This window comes from Micromys minutus (assembly GCF_963924665.1).
Source record: "Micromys minutus genome assembly, chromosome: X".
NCBI classification, from domain to species: Eukaryota; Metazoa; Chordata; class Mammalia; order Rodentia; family Muridae; genus Micromys; species Micromys minutus.
Genome location: NC_137970.1, coordinates 93,178,263 through 93,196,280, shown reverse-complemented (window position 1 = coordinate 93,196,280; position 18,018 = coordinate 93,178,263). Strand labels below are relative to the sequence as shown.

At 35.2% G+C, this 18,018-nt stretch overlaps 1 pseudogene across 1 annotated transcript; it reads left to right on the top strand.

The window, feature by feature from the left end:
• The first annotated feature begins 1,889 nt into the window (after nucleotides 1-1,889).
• On the top strand, nucleotides 1,890-2,362 carry LOC308414737 (FUN14 domain-containing protein 2-like; annotated as a pseudogene). The gene has a single exon. The product of its transcript is annotated as an FUN14 domain-containing protein 2-like (transcript).
• The last annotated feature ends 15,656 nt before the right edge of the window (nucleotides 2,363-18,018 follow it).

Sequence of the window (18,018 nt, the reverse complement as noted above, 5' to 3'; positions counted from 1 at the left end):
CTTATATATGGGATGAATTTGGTGTCTATATATGGGATGGATCCTCAGGCGGGTTGGGTTCTTCTTGTTGGTTTTTCTTGAGGCAGTGAATGGGGAAGAGCATAAGTGGAGGGTAAGACTGTCTTATGAGATATTTAGAGTAGCTGTATAACAAATTTACTATCTAAGTCTTAAGTTACTATGCTACTGTAGCTGACCTGCCTTCTGTATTTCTCTGAGGCCAGAAACAGCAGTCTCTGGCACTTTGCACCTCTTCCTAAACAGCAGATTAAGTAAAGAAATAACTGCTAAAAAATTCCCTTTTGTCTAGATGCCTCTTGCTTGTCTAGCCAGCAGGGGAGTTTGGAGCAATATACTTCTATTTAACCAGGAGGAGAAGAGAATGATGCTTGTAGAAGGACAAATTTTTACATAAGAAAATCTGCATAAACTCACATAAGTTCATATATAGATTTGTGCATGTGCATTCTTACATTCCATTCTTACCAGATGGGTCATACTTACATGCCTTTTCAAAATTACATACTTACATACACGCATGCATACATTCTCACAATTACATACGCACCCACTCCCATCCATACTCTCATATGCATATGGAGCAAAAGACCAAGCACTGGTACAGAAAGTACTAACTCATTCTGGATGAAATATGAACTCCAATCTTTATTGCATAGAGAAAGAAAAAGCTTTAAACCTTTTAATGGTAACTGAAATAAACTCAAATTTGTAAGACAAAAGCTTTCTTCCTCTTAATAAGACAAAGCCTGCCTTGTTATTAAGGAAGAACCTGTTCTGTCCCATGGTAAGGAGAAACCTGTCTACTCCTTCTGCACTCTGTAGATTCTTTGTTTTCCTCTTTCCATCTGCATTCTGCACATTATTCTTAGTTTTTTATGTTGCCTATAGTTTATAAGTTATCTTGCTTTCTCCTCCTGCTCAGATGTCACAATAATGCTCTTACTCTCAGGTCATTTTCTCCCAAAACTGTGCTTATACTTCTATGTCTTTCCTGAGTTCAGTTTTGCCTGCCTAAAAAAGCATCTTGTCTGAAAAGTTCTCTGCTCATTTTTTTTCTCTCACAGCCCAATTCTTTTCTGCTAAGGTATGACTCTTCTCTTTGTATTCAGCACTTAAAACATTTTTCAGCTTCTGGCTATTATAAAAAAGGCTGCTATGAACATGGTGGAGCATGTGTCATTATATGTTGGAAGATCTGTCATTCAACAGAGCAATGAATACAGAAATTGTGGTACATTTACACAATGGAGTACTACTCAGCTATTAGAAACAATGACTTTACGAAATTCCTAGGCAAATGGATGGAACTAGAGAATATCATCCTGAGTGGGGTAGCCCAGTGGAAAAAGAACACACATGATATGCACTCACTGATAATTGGATAGTAGCTCCAGAAAGCCTAGAATATCCAAGAAACAACTCACAGACGTTGTGAAGTTCAAAAAGAAAGAAGGCTCGCTTAGAGAGATGGGGCCTATCATGTGCTTTTGAAACGTCAAACCTCAAACCCAATGACACTCCTTGTTTCAGTAAGGGCACATTTCATAATACTTCTAATCCTTTCAAATAGTTCCAGTCCCTTCTGCCTAAGCTTTCAATATATGAGCCTATTTGAGCCACTCTTATTCAAACAACCACATCCACCTACATTTTCACAAAGATGTGCAAAAGATGCTTTGGAGAAAATACAGAAGAATGAAATTAGATTCACACCTCAAATCATGCCCAAAACAGTTTAAAATGTATCAAAAACCTTAATATAAAACAGGATTTCTATAATTACTAGAGAAAAATGAAAAGAAAAACACTGAGACATAAGCAGAGGCATGAACCGTGTATAAGAATTACAAGAAAAGAGTTCCTCCAAAATGGCTGCAAACAGTCAAGGAAACTTTGATGGCAAATTTGAGGCACTGGATCTTGCAGAATTAAAAATAAAAATAAAAATAAAAATAAAACAACCATGGTGGTGTAAGCTGTTTGGGCAGGAATCTGGGCCATCAGCTGAAAAATATAGTGTAGCAACCCAGCTAGTAATTGGTGGTGTTACTGGATGGTGCACTGGTTTCATATTCTAGAAAATTGGAAAATTGGCTGCAACAGCTATAGGAGGTGGATTCCTTCTCGTTCAGCTGGCAAACCACACTGGATACATCAAAGAGTAGAAAAAGACATGAAAAAAGCTAAAGAGCAGTTGAAGATTCGTAAGAATAAGCAAATACCAACTGACGTCAAGAACAAAGTTGAGGAGGTTGTGTCATTTGTAAAGAAAAATGTTCTAGTGACTGGAGGATTTTTTGGAGGCTTTCTGATTGGCATGGCATCCTAAGAACTTCGCTTCATTGTTGTTTTTATTGTTGATTGTTTCTTGCCAGCAGCTTCTACACTCCAACATAGGACAATCAACACTCCTCTTCCTCCTCTTCTCCTGTGCCTTCCTCCCTGTTGTAGCAAATCTGAATAGCTTTAATAGGCTTCTGGTGCAAGGTTAATACAGGCCTTCTTAAGCTTGAAACATTGAAAGAGACAATAGATGTTTACACTTCTAGTACCCTCCTTACACTCTTCCTGTACCCTCCTTACTTGGTTGTTATGTAGCTTATCAAGAATGTTCATTTTCCCCTATGTAAGATCCCTTTCCAAACTCAATTTGGAAAAGCAGCACGTTACATGTGTTTTCCTTAGTACATGTTACATGGAGAGGAACCAAATACATTTATTTGCCTTTAAGCATGAAAGATTTTTGTATATTGTTGTATTCTTTCTTTTTAAATTTGTTTTAAGCTATAGATAGAGAGGTATTTATACATGTTATAATTATCTTTCCAAAATGGTAGTGTATGTACCATAACTAAAAAATATTGAATATTAAATGAACTTCTGATTAATATGTATGAAATAATGTAGGTATTCTATATGGTAGGTGGGTCATTATGAAAACCAGCTGTAAGAACTTTATGAAGTACAACATTTTAGCAAAAATTTTAATTTATTTCTTTTCTATGGAACAGCTCTATTTGCATGCACACCTCCATACCGGAAGAAGGCATCAGATCTCATTACAGATGGTTATGAGCCACCATGTGGTTGCTGGGAATTGAACTCAGGACCTCTGGAAGAGCAGTCAGTGCTCTTAACCACTGAGCCATCTCTCCAGTCCCTTAATCAAAAATTTTAAAGAGATGTCCCAGGCATTCAGAAGGAAGAGTAGCATATGTGTAATAAATTATTTTCATCACATTCAATCTCCATCAGAATTATTATTTAAAATAAAAGTTTATGTATACTTTACATTTTTCCATAATAGCTATTACCAGGATCTCAACTCCAACTAGAAAATCATCTTCCAAAATCCAAGTCTTCTATCATCATCATTGTACCATAGGGCTTACTACTTAATAGATTTCAAATATTTTTTTAATATATTTATTTGTATAAAGAAAACTTCTTGTTAAAGGTTAGCTTTACCCCAAACGAATTCTTAGATATGTAGATGATCCTTTGTGCGGTTGTATATTTTAAGGTCATACATTAATTACTTTTTGACATACCTTAACAACGACATACTTTTGAAATTGAAACTACCAGTGGGATGTGTAAAACTACTCAGGATTCACCTATTTGTATTTTCTCACTACATTTTGATTTTATTTAAGCCAATATAAGTTATTATACTTGTAATATATACTAATCATCTTTCCTTACATGGTAGTATAACCTGCCTTGGTATATATATATTTTTTTAAAAATTTGAAAATGATTTTTCTCTATTGTGGAAGCATAAACAAAAATAGTTCAGTGGTCTCCCCAAGTATCCTTTGCTTGCCTATAACAATCATGGAATTGTATTTGTTTATCAATGATTATAAAATATCTGCCATTTTATTATTTACAATATGTATTCAATAGTAAAAATCTAAGTTTTTTAAACTTAAAAATTTTGTTTTAAAACTTTAAAAAATCATGCATTTTTATTACAGAAAAAATAATAATGTTCTTTAGTATCAAACACATGCAATGTTTTAAATCCTCTTTTTGTATGTATAGTATATTTATTGATAAATGTGTGTCATCATATGCTTTATAGTTCTCTGTATTCTTGGAGTTGTGCCATTTATGGTGACTCTCACAGTAGCCATTTTGTTCTCCCTGTGTCTTAACAATATTTTTGGCATGGTGATAGCAAAAGCTACTCTAATGTCCCTCTAGGTATTTGGGTCATCTAGTACCTCTCTAGTGAGTTGGTAGGTGACTTCTGGTCCATATGCTTTGTTTTTGATTATTAGGGGGTACAACAAAGATTAGGGGACTGGAGTTCCTGCACAAGATTGTAATAAGTAATGGTCTAGACTCAGATTCTGCCCTTGTCTGAAATAAAATATATAAGTCTTTCCTGAAAACAAAAAGAATTACAAGAAAAAAAGAAATAACACCAATAATCCACAAATTATCTTATGTGAAATTAAAAACCTTTTCCACAGCCAAAGAAACAATTACCACTGTCAAGAGAGAGCAAAAGATCTGAAGAAAAACTGTTTAACGGTATTTCAGACAGGTAGCAAATATCTAGAACACACAAAGAACTGTATTCTAACCCATGAGTGAGATGTTGTGCTAAATATATGGTGTAAAAAACCATTGATCATTGTAAAAAGTAAGATTTCAATGCATACTATCAAACCTTTAAAAAATCAAATACTGACAAAAATATATTTATATAGTTTTATGCTAAAATGCTTTTAATAATCTGTACATGCTTTTAAAAACAAAGTTGTAAGGGAAAAACATTTTTGTGTCCGTTCACATTCTCTACGTGATTAGGCCAACAAGAATGCTGTTTCTAAAAGATGTATTAGTCCTAGATAGCAGGAAAATTTTTTATAACTTTGCAAAGATAGATGTCATATCAAAAATTCTTGTACCATCTTTAGTGTCAGAAATGTCTATGTTAGAATATTAAGTCCACAATATTTTATTGCAGGATCAAGGATAAATTATCTAAAAATCTCTTAATACTGGTTCCTTTACCAGCAAATGGAACTAATGTTTCTCAAGGGCACAGTGGATTTTATTTACTTTGATCCATTATTTTATTGATACATTCTTGCTGTTATCTTATAAATGTTATATATCTTTCATTTATTTTATTATTACCATTAATATTGTTGATATGTGTGCATTTGTTGGTGATATCATGGGTGTAGAGACTAAAGGACAATTTGTATGAGACTGTTCTCTCCTTCCACCATGACAGTCCTTGGGATCTTTATCCACTAAACCATCTTCTGGGTCTCTCTACATTTTATTTGTATTTCCTTTTACTTTTCTTTTCCTTTTATTTCTTTCTTTTCTTTGTAACATATCCCAGGCTTCCTTTAGAATTACTAAATAGTTAAAGTTGACCTTGTATGCTCCAATTCTACATTCAAAAATTAGAATTACAGGTATGTATTATCATATGTGTTTCTCTCTCAATATTTGAATGCTGGTGACAGCATACCCTGACAGGGACTGCCAGCCGTAGCCTGAGACACTTCAGAAGCCTACAACAGATCCTTGTGAAAAAAAGATGGTGTCTGGGACCCTGAGAAGCAGGAGACACATCCCACCAGGAGACCCACCATCAGAAATAAGAGACATCTCAGTAGTTCGCAGCAGCTCTTTGTAAAAAAAAAAAAATCCCACTTTTCTTCACCTTAGCCCTGCACAATGGCTGTATAGATTTCATTTGTGCGTGACTACTTTTCAGTTGGACTTGGTGTGCATAATTATTCTACTATGTCTGACTTTATTTCTTTATCCTTCTGCTCTGGGAGAATCTGTGAAACTAGATGTTCCCTCATGTAATGATTCTTAAACAATTGGAAATTGAGGCATAGGGGCACAGCACAGTTTTCATTGTCCAAGTGCATGCTGTGTTCTTATCTTGGAAACACTGTAGCCACAGTTTAATTCTAACTTGCAAAGAAAATTTGAAGAAGCTATTAAAAAAGTAATTGGAGACAACATTGGGACCCAAAGAAAGAAAAAAAAAGCTATTGAAGTTATGAAATAATTTTGCACAACATTTGAGAATGGTTCCTGGATAAAAAAGTATACAACGAATGTCTGAAGTTACATACGAATAAAACTAAGTCAAAATACTGGGATTCTTAAGAAAGTCATTTTGTGAAATGTACAGGGACAGAAAACTAGAGGAACTACGGAGTTAAGGATTAGCTTGATTCTTTCTTGCCACTGCCTGGCAGATTTGACAATGTCATTTATCATTAGAGCTTTAAAGAAAAATACAAGTAGCTGATCTCAGAGCTCTGAGCTCTGAAGTATAATAAGCTAAAAGTTAAAGTTTAAATAATCATAAATTTGCAATTATTAGTATTTTGGCCACAGGCCTGGGAATAGGGGAAGCTTGAAATTTTGGGGAAAATTTGTAATTCTTAATATTTTGTGAGATGTGGTTATTCATTTGAATTTGATTTGGCAATGATGATACAGTGTCTTTTTTTCAACCTGGTTTTTGAGTACCAGTAAAAAATTGGTGTAAGAGAAAGGCTAAACTAGTGAGCGAGTGAGCAAGAGAGCATGCAAGAGACCGTTCGAGTGTGAGAGTATGTATAAGTATGTGTGTGTGTTGTGTGTGTGTGTGTGTGAGAGAGAGAGAGAGAGAGAGAGAGAGAGAGAGAGAGAGAGAGACAGAGAGACAGAGAGACAGAGAGAGACAGAGAGAGACAGAGAGAGAAACAGAGAGAGACAGAGAAACAGAGGCAGAGAGAGAACGTGACGAGTGTGTGTACGTGAAAGAAATGAGAGTGTATGAGGTATGTGTGAGCTATGTGTGAGGTGTATAGGAAGAGTATGTGATAGTGAAAAAGGACTGAATGAGGTGTGTATGTGTATGAGTGTGTGTGTGTGTGTGTGTGTGTGTGTGTGTGTGTGTGTGTGTGTGCAGCCTCAAACTTTGGGCAAGCAAGTAAGAGAGAAAGAGAATAGAAAGAGGGAGAGGAGAAGGGGGAGGGAGAGGGGGGAGGAGAGGGGGAGGGGGGAAAGGGAGTGGGAGGAGAGGGGGAGGGGGAGGGAGAGGGAGGAGAGGGAGAGGGACAGTGAGGGGGAGGGAGAGGGAGGAGAGGGAGAGGGAGAGGGAGGGGGAGGGAGAGGGAGGAGAGGGAGAGGGAGAGGGACAGAGAGGGAGGAGAGGGAGAGGGAGAGGGAGAGTGAGGGGGAGGGAGAGGGAGGAGAGGGAGAGAGAGAGAGAGGGAGAGAGAGAGAGAGGAGAGAGAGAGAGAGAGAGAGAGAGAAACATTAACTCTTGGAAAATTGCCTGTCAACTTGTACCCAAAAAGTAGTCTGTGTTTAGATAGCATGTGCTTTACAGATATCCTTGCTTCCAGTTGAGAACCCGGATCCTGTGTCAAGGCTGGACTCCAGCATATAAAGATAACTGAATTCAGTTATCATTGTTGATGAACTAGAGAAGATATCGTGCAAACACAAAATTTATAATAAAAACCCTTTTATTTCCATTGTTTTAGTCTATAAAATTATAATATTGATTAGCATATGTAGCATAATGCTTAATGTAAACAAAAACTTTCAGTATAATTTTATATTGTACTTGGGATATATGTAGTCCTCAATAAAGGCTTATTTATTCTCTATTAACTTTTGAAGAAGGTTTGGTTGCATTTAATTCAAAATAGTGACTTTCAGAAAGCTTCCAGGGATGGAAGTAATGAAGGAATTTTTTAAATTTACATTTTGTTACATTTGATATGTTATCCCTTTCCCCCTCCCTGCTCCCCTCCCCCTCCCCCTCCATTTGCTTTCATGAAGGTGCACTCCCTCTTAATTACCCTCTCCACACCATTGCCTTGTCATTCCTCTACATTGGAAAAAAACGTGCCCTCTCTGGACCAAGAAGCCTCTTCTCACATTTATGCCAGACACTGCTATCTTCAGCTACATAAGCAACTGAATCAATAGGTCTCTCAATGTGTGCACAAAGGTCCGTGTTTTACTCCATAGGAGCTTTGGAGGGTTTGGTTGGTTGATAATGTTCTTCATGAGGTTGCAACCCATTTCCACTCCTTCTGTCCTTTCTTTAGCACCTTCTTTGGGATACCTATGTTCAGTCGGATGGTTAGGTGCTTGTATGCCCAGCTGTATCTATATGACTTTGACAGAGTCTCCGAGGAGGCATTTCTATCTGGTTCCTGCCAGTAAGTACTTCATGGCATCTGCTATAGTGCTTGGATGTGGTGCGTCCCTAGGTGAGGCAGCTTCTAAATGATCTTTTCTTCAATCCCTGTTCTTTTATTTGATTTTGCATTTTCTCCCATGAGTGTTTTGTTCTCCCTTCTAAGAAGTACTGAGGCATCCCCATTTTGGCCATTCTTCTTTTTGAGCTTCATACTGTCTGAATTGTTTCTTGGGTATTCAAAGCTTTTGGGGGCTAGTATTCGCTTATAAGTGAGTGCATATCACATGTGTTCTTTTGTGACTGGGTTACAGAACTCAAGATGATAGCTTCAAGTTCCATCCATTTGCCTAGGAATTTCATAAAGTCATTGTTTCTAATAGTTGACTAGTACTCCATTGTGTAAATGTACCACAAGTTCTGTATCCATTCCTTTGTTGAAGGACATCTGGGTGCTTTCCAGCTTCTGGCTATTATAAATAAGGTTGCTTTAAATATGGCTGAGCATGTGTCCTTGTTATATGTTGGAGCATCTTTGGAGTATATACCCAGGAGTGGAATAGCTGGGTTTTCAGGTAGTACTATGTTTAATTTTCTATGGAACTGCAAGACTGATTTCCACAGTTGTTGTGCCAGCTTACAACCCCACCAACAATGGAGGAATGTTCTTCTTTCTCTGCATCCTCACCAGTATCTACTGTCACCTGAATTTTTGATCTTAGCCATTCTGACTTGTGTGAGATGGAATCACAGGGTTGTTTTGATTTTCATGTAGGGATGTTGGGTATTTATTTGGTGCTTCTCAGACATTTGATATTCCTCTCTTGAGAATTCTTTGTTTAACTCTGTACCACATTTTAATAGGATTATTTGATTCTCTAGGGACTAACTTCAGAGTTCTTTGTATATATTAGATACTAGTCCTCTATCAGGTATAGGATTGGTCAATAACCTTTCTCAATCTGTTGGCTTCTGTTTTGTATTCTGGACACTGTCCTTAGACTTATAGAAGATTTTCAATTCAATAGGACCTCATGTAAATGAAGCTACTTTCTTATAACTACTGTTTATTAGTACCTTTTATGAATTCAGAACCTGTTAAAAGCTGAAGTTAATAATGATTGGCGTGTAGTCATTTTATACAATACTTTATAATATTATGGGGAAAACCTTTGAAAACTAGAAGTTATTACTACAAATAAATTATAGTATGGCCCGGAAGGCTGGTAGAGAGTCCTTAAAAAGTGATATAAAATATCTGGGGAAACTTCTTTTTGTATTGAATATTCTCTGCATTTATATGTCAGATGTTAATCCCTTCCCCCTCCTCCTCCCATGCCTCCAAAAAGGTGCTCCCTCTCTCAATCACCCTCTCACACTTCAGCACATAGGCATTCCACAACACTGGGAAAAACAGCCTGCCCTGGACCAAAGGTCTCTCCTCCCATTGCTGTTATCTTCTGTTGCATATGCACCTGGGACCACAGGCCTCTCCGTACAAATTTATTGGTTGGTGTTTTAGTCCCTGGGAGCTGTGGTGGGTTTGGTTAGTTGTTAATTTTGTTCTTCCCATGGGGTTTCAAACCCTTTCAGTTACTTCAGTCCTTTCTCTAGCACCTTTATTTGGGCCTTTATGTTCAATCTTATGGTTAGCTGCAAGCATCCTCTTCTGTATCAATATGGTTTTGGCAGAGCCTCTGAGGAGGCATCCATATGAAGTTCCTGCCAGGAAGTACTCTTGGCATCAACAATAGTGCTTGGGTTTGGTGGTTGCATATGGGATGGATCTCCAGGTGAGGCAGTCTCTGGATGATCTTTTTTCCAATCCCTGCTCCTTTATTTGCCCCTTTATTTCTTCCCTTGTGCATTTTGTTCTTTCTTCTAAGAAGGACTGAAACATCCACCTTGAGGCATCCCTTCTCTTTGAGCTTCATAAGTTATGTAAATTGTTTGTTGGGTATTCAAGGTTTTGGGGAAACTTCTTGAGAAAATATATGGATACCAGCATAAACTCATGTTCCAGTTTGAGGGTAAGGTTGCTAGATCTACTTGTGCTTTTCCTTGGTCACATGCCAGTACCTTCTCAGCATTTAAATGTCATAATTTTCTCTGTTCAAAATTTATCATAGGTGTGCTGCTGGCTTGTGCTTAAAGAATCAGTCTTTACTGACTATAAACTTTCCTTGGAACTGCCTTCACAGAGCCAGAACCATAAATTGTTTGGAAAATAATATGGATGAAATTGTCTTTGAAGTTTAGGATGCAGTAAAATTAATCCCCTCGTATTTGTGAACTTAGACTGTGCACAATCAGTGTAACTCTCCCAGGAGCCTAATCAATATCTTCTTGCTTTTCATATTGAGTGCAGCAGAAATAAACCTGAAAGGGGAATAAATACATTCTAAAATTATTTTTACTGGATCTAGCAGTAAGAGACAGCTCAGGGGAATTTAGATATTTTTATCTGTGACATAATTCTCATATATATATATATATATATATATATATATATATATATATATATATATATATATATATATATATATATATATCATGAGAGATGTGTGGACAGGCAAGCAGCCATATTTGTCAGGTTAAGTTATTAAAAATTAATCTACAATAAAGTCACTATACACCTGACAGAAGTGATGTGAAAAAATATAGTCAGAACTATGTAACATAGACTTCTTCCTAAAATATTTATGTAAAAGACTATGTGTTGAGGTTTGGCCTCTTGTTATTTATTGTAATGCTAAGTGCAGGCCCTCAAAATTTGGTTGCCCCAGAGAAAAGAGAATCTGCCCGTAAACTCTAGTGACTATTACCAGTGACTATGACCTTGCTTTAGAATGATTTCTGATTGATGAATAAAAATTCCAACAGTCAGTAACTGGGCAGGAAAGATATAGGTGGGGTTTAGAGTACCAGGACTTAGTGTAAAAAGTGAATGACAAGGGAAACAAAGCAGGAGGACATCACCATAAGTTAGGTAATTTCTAATAAGATAATAGCCATGTGGGTTGGCTAATTGGGTTTAAGAGCAGCTCAGACAAAACATGGTAACTTATATAATGAGATTATTGGCTGGGAAATAGACATAATAACATAAAAGATTAATAGACAAATTTCATCAGCCCAGCTCTTGTGCTGATTAAAGCCTATTATAAATATAAAAATTATAATAATTATATTATATTAAGTTTTTTTTAATCTGGGAAAAGGTGGGGTAGATCTAATAGAGGAGCAGAGCTTGAAGAAAAGATCATTCAGAGACTGCTTCACCTGGGGATTCACCCAATATGCAGCCACCAAATGCAAGCTCTATTGCTGATAACAAGAAGTGCTTACTGGTTGGAACTAGATAGAGATACCTCCTCTGAGGTTCTGCCAGGGTCATATACAGTTGAGGATGCTTACAGCTATCCATCTCACTGAACATGGGGACCCCAATTAAAGACCTAGAGAAAGGACTAAAAAAGCTGAAAAAGGTTCCAAACTCATGGGAAGAACAACATTATCAACCAACCAAACCCTCCTGAACTCCTATAGATCAAAACAGCAACCATTGAGCACACATGGAGAGACCCATTGCTTCACTTGTACATGTAGCAGAGCATAGCATTGTCTGGCATCAGTGGGAGAAGAGGCCTCTGGTCAGTAAAGTCCCGTTTTTTTTTCAGTGTAGGAGAATGCCATGTGGAGGGGGAGGGAGGAGGGTAGCAGGGTGGGGCAGAAGGGGGAGGGCTGCAGGGAGAGGGGGATAACATTTACAATGTGAATACAGAGAATACCCAAGAAAAGAAAAGAAAAGAAAAGAAAACTGCAAATTCTCTTAAACCCTGAACTATCCCTCCACCCTAGATAAAACATCCTTTGAAATACTTATTTCCACTATGTTTTGTCACAGTTGTTGATTTTCATCGTTTTAGTTAAATTAACTCTCCTACCTCCACACCTGGTCCTTTTTCACATCTCTCCCATATATTCTTTCATCTTAAATGTTTATTTGTTTATTCATATAACAAATAAAAATTAATTATAATGACCTCAGTTGGTGAAACTTCATTAGTTGTCATAATATTAGTACTATCATCTTTAAATTTTCTAGAAGTTGAACTTATCAGTTACCAAAGTAATATTCATTTTATGTGGCTAATTAAATAGAATGACCTACCTTAAATGTGGGCACCCTCATCCCACTGGCTAATTTTCCTGACTGCCTAAAGAAGGAGAAAACTAGCTGAGCAGTCGACTTCACTGCTCTCTACTTCCTGGACCAGGTGCCTTAATTTCCTGCAACCAGTTCCTAACCATGATCTGTACCTTTGAACTGTGAATCAAAAACCAAAAACCTTCATTTAGTTTTATCACAATAAGAAAACAAGTCACAAGTACACATCCCAAAGGATAAACTGAGTCCTCTAATTGGTGTCAGGCTCAATGCAGAGTTGGGCAATGAATGTCTATTAACCGCACTAAACGTAGCCCTACTAATGATAGCCCAACATATTTTTGCTACAGATATACAGCCTTTAAACACTTTAATCAAAACATATTTTATTAGTCAGTTAGCACTTTGGAATCTTTGACACATATGCAGATTTTTACCTCAGTGGGAAATTTTACTAATGAGATAGGTGTGATAAATTCAATTTGAAAGAGTCAGGATAAACATATTTACAATCTGGTATCATTTATATATTTTACATTAATATATGGCTACTTTAGCATATTAAAGAAAAATCTGTGTGTTCCCCTAATTACTAGCACTATTAAGACTACGTGTATTTGTCAGTCAAATGAAAATTGTAATTGGACTGTAAGAGAAAAATGTTCAAATTGTGAGTATATTTTTATTTTATTTGAAATAATTTCTGTCACTTTTGATCATGTGTTTTATTATTATTCCATAGTAACAGAAGCATATTTATTTACAATATTACCATTAATTATAAAACCTTATTTCTACTTTAAGATTGTATACACTAGAGATTTGCTATAATAGGTTTTATAGTGAGTTATATATTAGTAAGTATTTAGCTAGGAAATTAATGAGTGAAGTTTAAATGTGGTAAAATAGTAACATGTATATGGTAAACATTTTGATGTTAGCCAATTTTTTAGACACAAAAAATTAAAAATGAATTTGGCCAGCTATAAATTATCCATTGTTTAATTTCCTTTTGTTTGGAGCATTGGGGAATAGTTTTCTATCTTGTCTTCTTTACAGAACATGATTTGATTCTTTTGTTCTCCATTCCCTTTGGCCTGTCTCTGAACATTGCAGTTTTGCTTTAATGTTAGATACAATAGAGTTAAATCCATTACAATCTTGATACTCCATCAATAAAAATTGTATCATAGTCCAACCAAAATAGATGAAATCATTTTTGAGGGCAAAAGGAACTACAGTATGTTGACAAAAATTACTAATTTTGCATATATTTTAAATGGTTGCTGTTTGCAATTCAAAATACCCTGTGAGTTTAATACAATGTATATTGTTGACGTAAAACTACTTTCCTGAAATAAAAAAACTGTGCATTCAATTGTATCAGATTTTCTCATCTATGCCTTTTGATTTCAAACTTCATGATTTGTGAATTTATTGAATGTGATTCACTGGGCACAGTGTTTTCTGTTTGGGGTAATGAAAGCAGAAGAAGAGAGCTATAAGAAAAAAAAACTATTATAAAGTGTCTTGGGCTTTTCAGAAAACATTGGTGAACTAGCCCAAGTCTGTTATACTAAATTGGCAGTTTTAATTGTATACTTACTTTTCATTCCTTTTCTTTTTTAACCTGGGACTAATAAGATGAACATGAGGTAAAATTGAGGATAAAACGTAAATTAGTTATTCTTTGTAGTAAACGTTGGATACTGATGATTTCAAGAGGTTCCAGCAAGGAAAATCAGTGTAATGATGCAATTATATATGTTAAAGGCAAAATGGAAGATACAATCATAGTCTACAATGTCAACAAAGCACGCAACTCTAAAAATTCCGACTTTAGTTTTAATTGAATAACTTTATTTTAAAAAACAAAGATAAATTTACAGATTTTAAGAATTTTTGCATAAAAGCATGTGAATACATTTTTGTTTGATAGAATGCATTAAATTTTACTAACTACAATGAGCAAAAAGTACATGTAAATTAAGATGTAACCTGGAAATACTCAGTTTTCTTGGTGTGTAAAGATTAAGCATAATGGTTTTTCATTTTCTTTCTTTTTTTTTTTTGGCCTTTGTTTTTCTTGAACTTTATATAGTCTGTGAGTTGTTTCTGGGATGTTATGAGCTTTCTGGGGTTAGTATTTAATTATCAGTGACTGCATATTATGTCTGTTCTTTTGTGACTGGGTTATCCCACTCAAGGCTGATATTCTCTAGATGCATCCATTTTATTGAGAATTTAGTTAGGCCATTGTTTCTGATAGCTGAGTAGTACTTCATTGTGTAAATGTACCACAATTTTTGTATCCATTCATCTTCTGAAGGACATCTGGGTTCTTTCCAGCTTCTGGCTATTATAAATAGGGCTGCTATTGTGGTGCATGTGCTTTGTTGTCTATTGGAGCATCTCTGGGGTAAATGCCCAGAAGTGGAATAACTGGGTCTTCAGGTAATACTATGTCCAATTTTCTGAGGAATCACCAGACTCATTTCCAGAGTGGTTGTGCCAGATTACAAACCCACCAACAGTGGAGAAGTGTTCCTCTTTCTCCACATCCTTGCCATAATCTGCTGTCATCTGAATTTTTGATCTTAGCCATTCTGGTTTGTGTGAGGTGTAATCTCAGGGTTGTTTTGATGTGCATTTCCCTGATGACTAAGGATGTTGAGCACTTCCTTAGATGCTTCTCAGCCATTCAATATTCCTCAATTGAGAACTTTTTGTTTAGCTCTATACCCCATTTTTTAATAAGGTTGTTTGTTTCTCTGGTGTCTAACTTCTTGAGTTTTTGTACACATTGGATATTAGGCCTCTATCAGATGTGGGGTTGGTAAAGATCTTTTTCCCAATCTGTTGGCTGCTGTTTTGTTTTCTTGACAGTGTCTTTAGCCTTACAGAAACTTTGCAATCTCATTAAGTCCCATTTGTCAATCTTTGACCTTAGAGCACGATGTATTGGTGTTTTGTTCAGGAAATTTTCTCCTGTGCCTATGTTTTAAGGTTTCCCTACTTTTTCTTCTATTAGTTTTAGTGTATCTGGTTTAATGTGGAGATCTTTGATCTACTTGCACTTGAGCTTTGTACAAGGAGATAAGAAAGGTTCTATTTTCATTTGTACTGACTTTAAATGATATTATTCTTCCGTATTTTTCAAAAATTGTGAGGAGAAACTACTTTTATATGCTACCAAGAGCACCATGGTAGACTCTTTAACTGAATAGCTGATTATATTATAAATTAGAAAGTAAATATTTCATGGCATTTCTATGTCCTAAATGAATGAAAGAAATGTTCCAGACCAAAACCATATTCTTAGCAGTAAAATTTAGTAGAACAAATCCTCCTCTCTTAGCTTATCTGTTGTGCTCCTTTTCTATCTCTTCACGCCCCATATTTCACATTACTTTACATGATCTAGAAGATTTCATTCTACAAAAGGATGTATACTGTACTTTATTATTAAATCTATTGATTTATTTTATATTACTAAGTTTTAAAAAGAACCCCATATTAATATTTCAATGGCTTATAATCATAGAGTATCAACTTTTCATGTGAAAGTCAATGAAATACAAGTAAAGCAATATTTCGATAAAATTGTATCTATATGTTTCTGACAGCAACCATAAAAATAAATGTTTTCAGAGTGAATCTCTAAAGTCATATTCCTCAGAGGATATTATGTGGATTTCTTACCCTTTTAGAGACTCACTGAAAATAGGAGCTCTCTAGTAGCTCTAGTTTACACCTTTGGAGAGATAAAAATATTAATATAATAAATTATCTAGAAAGTAGTTTTTTATTTTCTCAAGTGCATTTATGAAAATATTTCTTTTTCAAATATATACTGATGTGTAGTCTTGTTTTATTTCTCAGAGCAAACTCAAGGATGCTGTTTTAAGAAAACTTTAGTTAATATAAAAATAATACACAACATATAAGATATTTACATATATATATATATATATATATATATCTTAGATGTAGTAATCTATTTTGAGAACAATAACATATATCTCTATTGTAGTCAACACAAAAATACATCTTATGAAAAGCAAATTTAAAGGAGAAAAAATGTGCTTGAAAAACACTCAGGTAAGGAGTCTCTGACAAAGAAAAAGATTACAACCATTATTTTCAAGCCAGAAATTATAAAGGGAAAAAGCTGAAAACTCTACAATTGAAAGTGACTGAACAGTATCAAAAGAGTCACAATGATTAAAGTTATGAATTTAAAAGGTACAGAAAAGATGAAGAAAATATTTGAGAACATTTTGTAAGTAACCACCTGAAAAAAATATGCTGTGTTTAAAGTTGTAGAAGTTGGGAGTATAATGGTAGTAAACTGTTACTTTGAGACAGAATACGAAAGGGAAGTATGAGAAAATGTTGGTCAATGACTCTAAAGTATTAGATAGGAGATATGATTTCTGGTGGTCTGTCTAATATTTAGGAAAATATAGGCAATGACATCTTACTATGTATATCAACAAACATCAAAAAAATGAGCAATAATATAGATCACAATTGTAATCCCAGTATTCAGTAAGTTATGAAACAAGGTTAAAATTCTGAATTGACTCTGGGCTGCGTTAGGTGATTGGTAACTGTGGTGGTTTGAATATGCTTGGCCCATGGGAAGTGGCACCATTCAGATATTTAGTTTTGCTGTAGAAGGTGTAGTAGGTGTATATTTGTCTAAGGAAATATGTCATTGTGTATGATTTCACTGTAGAGGAACTATAAGTATTAAAGGAGAAACAGGTTTGAGTATTATAAAACACATTTAAGTTTTAAATATTATTGATTCAATTATTTTATTACATTTTAGCATCCAGGTTTGTCTCTTGTAGCTAATAGTATTGAAAAGTATTGATTTTTTTTAAACGACTTTATTTTACAAAACAAAGATAAATGTACAGATTTTAAACATTTTTTGCTTAAAATTATACATTTTTGTCAGTACTGTTTTTTTCAGACATTAAAATAATTTTTACATAAATCCATGTAAATATATTTTTTAGTCAGTACTTGATTTTTTTCAAGGGCTTGAAAGTATACATTGAAAAACTAATAGTTACAATAAGCGTAAAGTACATGCAAAACAAAATGCAACATGGAAATAGTCAAAGTCTTCTTGTTTTGTAAATATATATATTTATTATTTTTTGGACTTCATACAGTCTGTGAGTTGTTTCTGGGGGAGTGCAAGCCTCTGGGGTTAGCATCCCACTATCAGTGACTGCATATTATGTCTGTTCTTTTGTGACTGGGTTATCTCACTCAGGATGATATTCTCTAGATGCAGCCATTTTCTTAAGAATTTGGTTAAGTCATTGTTTCTGGTGGCTGAGTAGTATTCCATTGTGTATATGTACCACAATTTTTGTATCCATTCATCTTCTGAAGGACATCTGGGTTCCTTCCAGCTTCTGGCTATTATAAATAGAGCCGCTACGAACATTGTGGTGCATATATCTTTGTTGTGTACTAAAGTGTCTCTGGGGTATATGCCCAGAAGTGGAATAGCTGGGTCTTCAGGTAGTACTATATCCAATTTTCTGAGGTATCGCCAGACAGATTTCCAGAGTGGTTGTATTAGCTTGCAACCCCACAAACAGTGGAG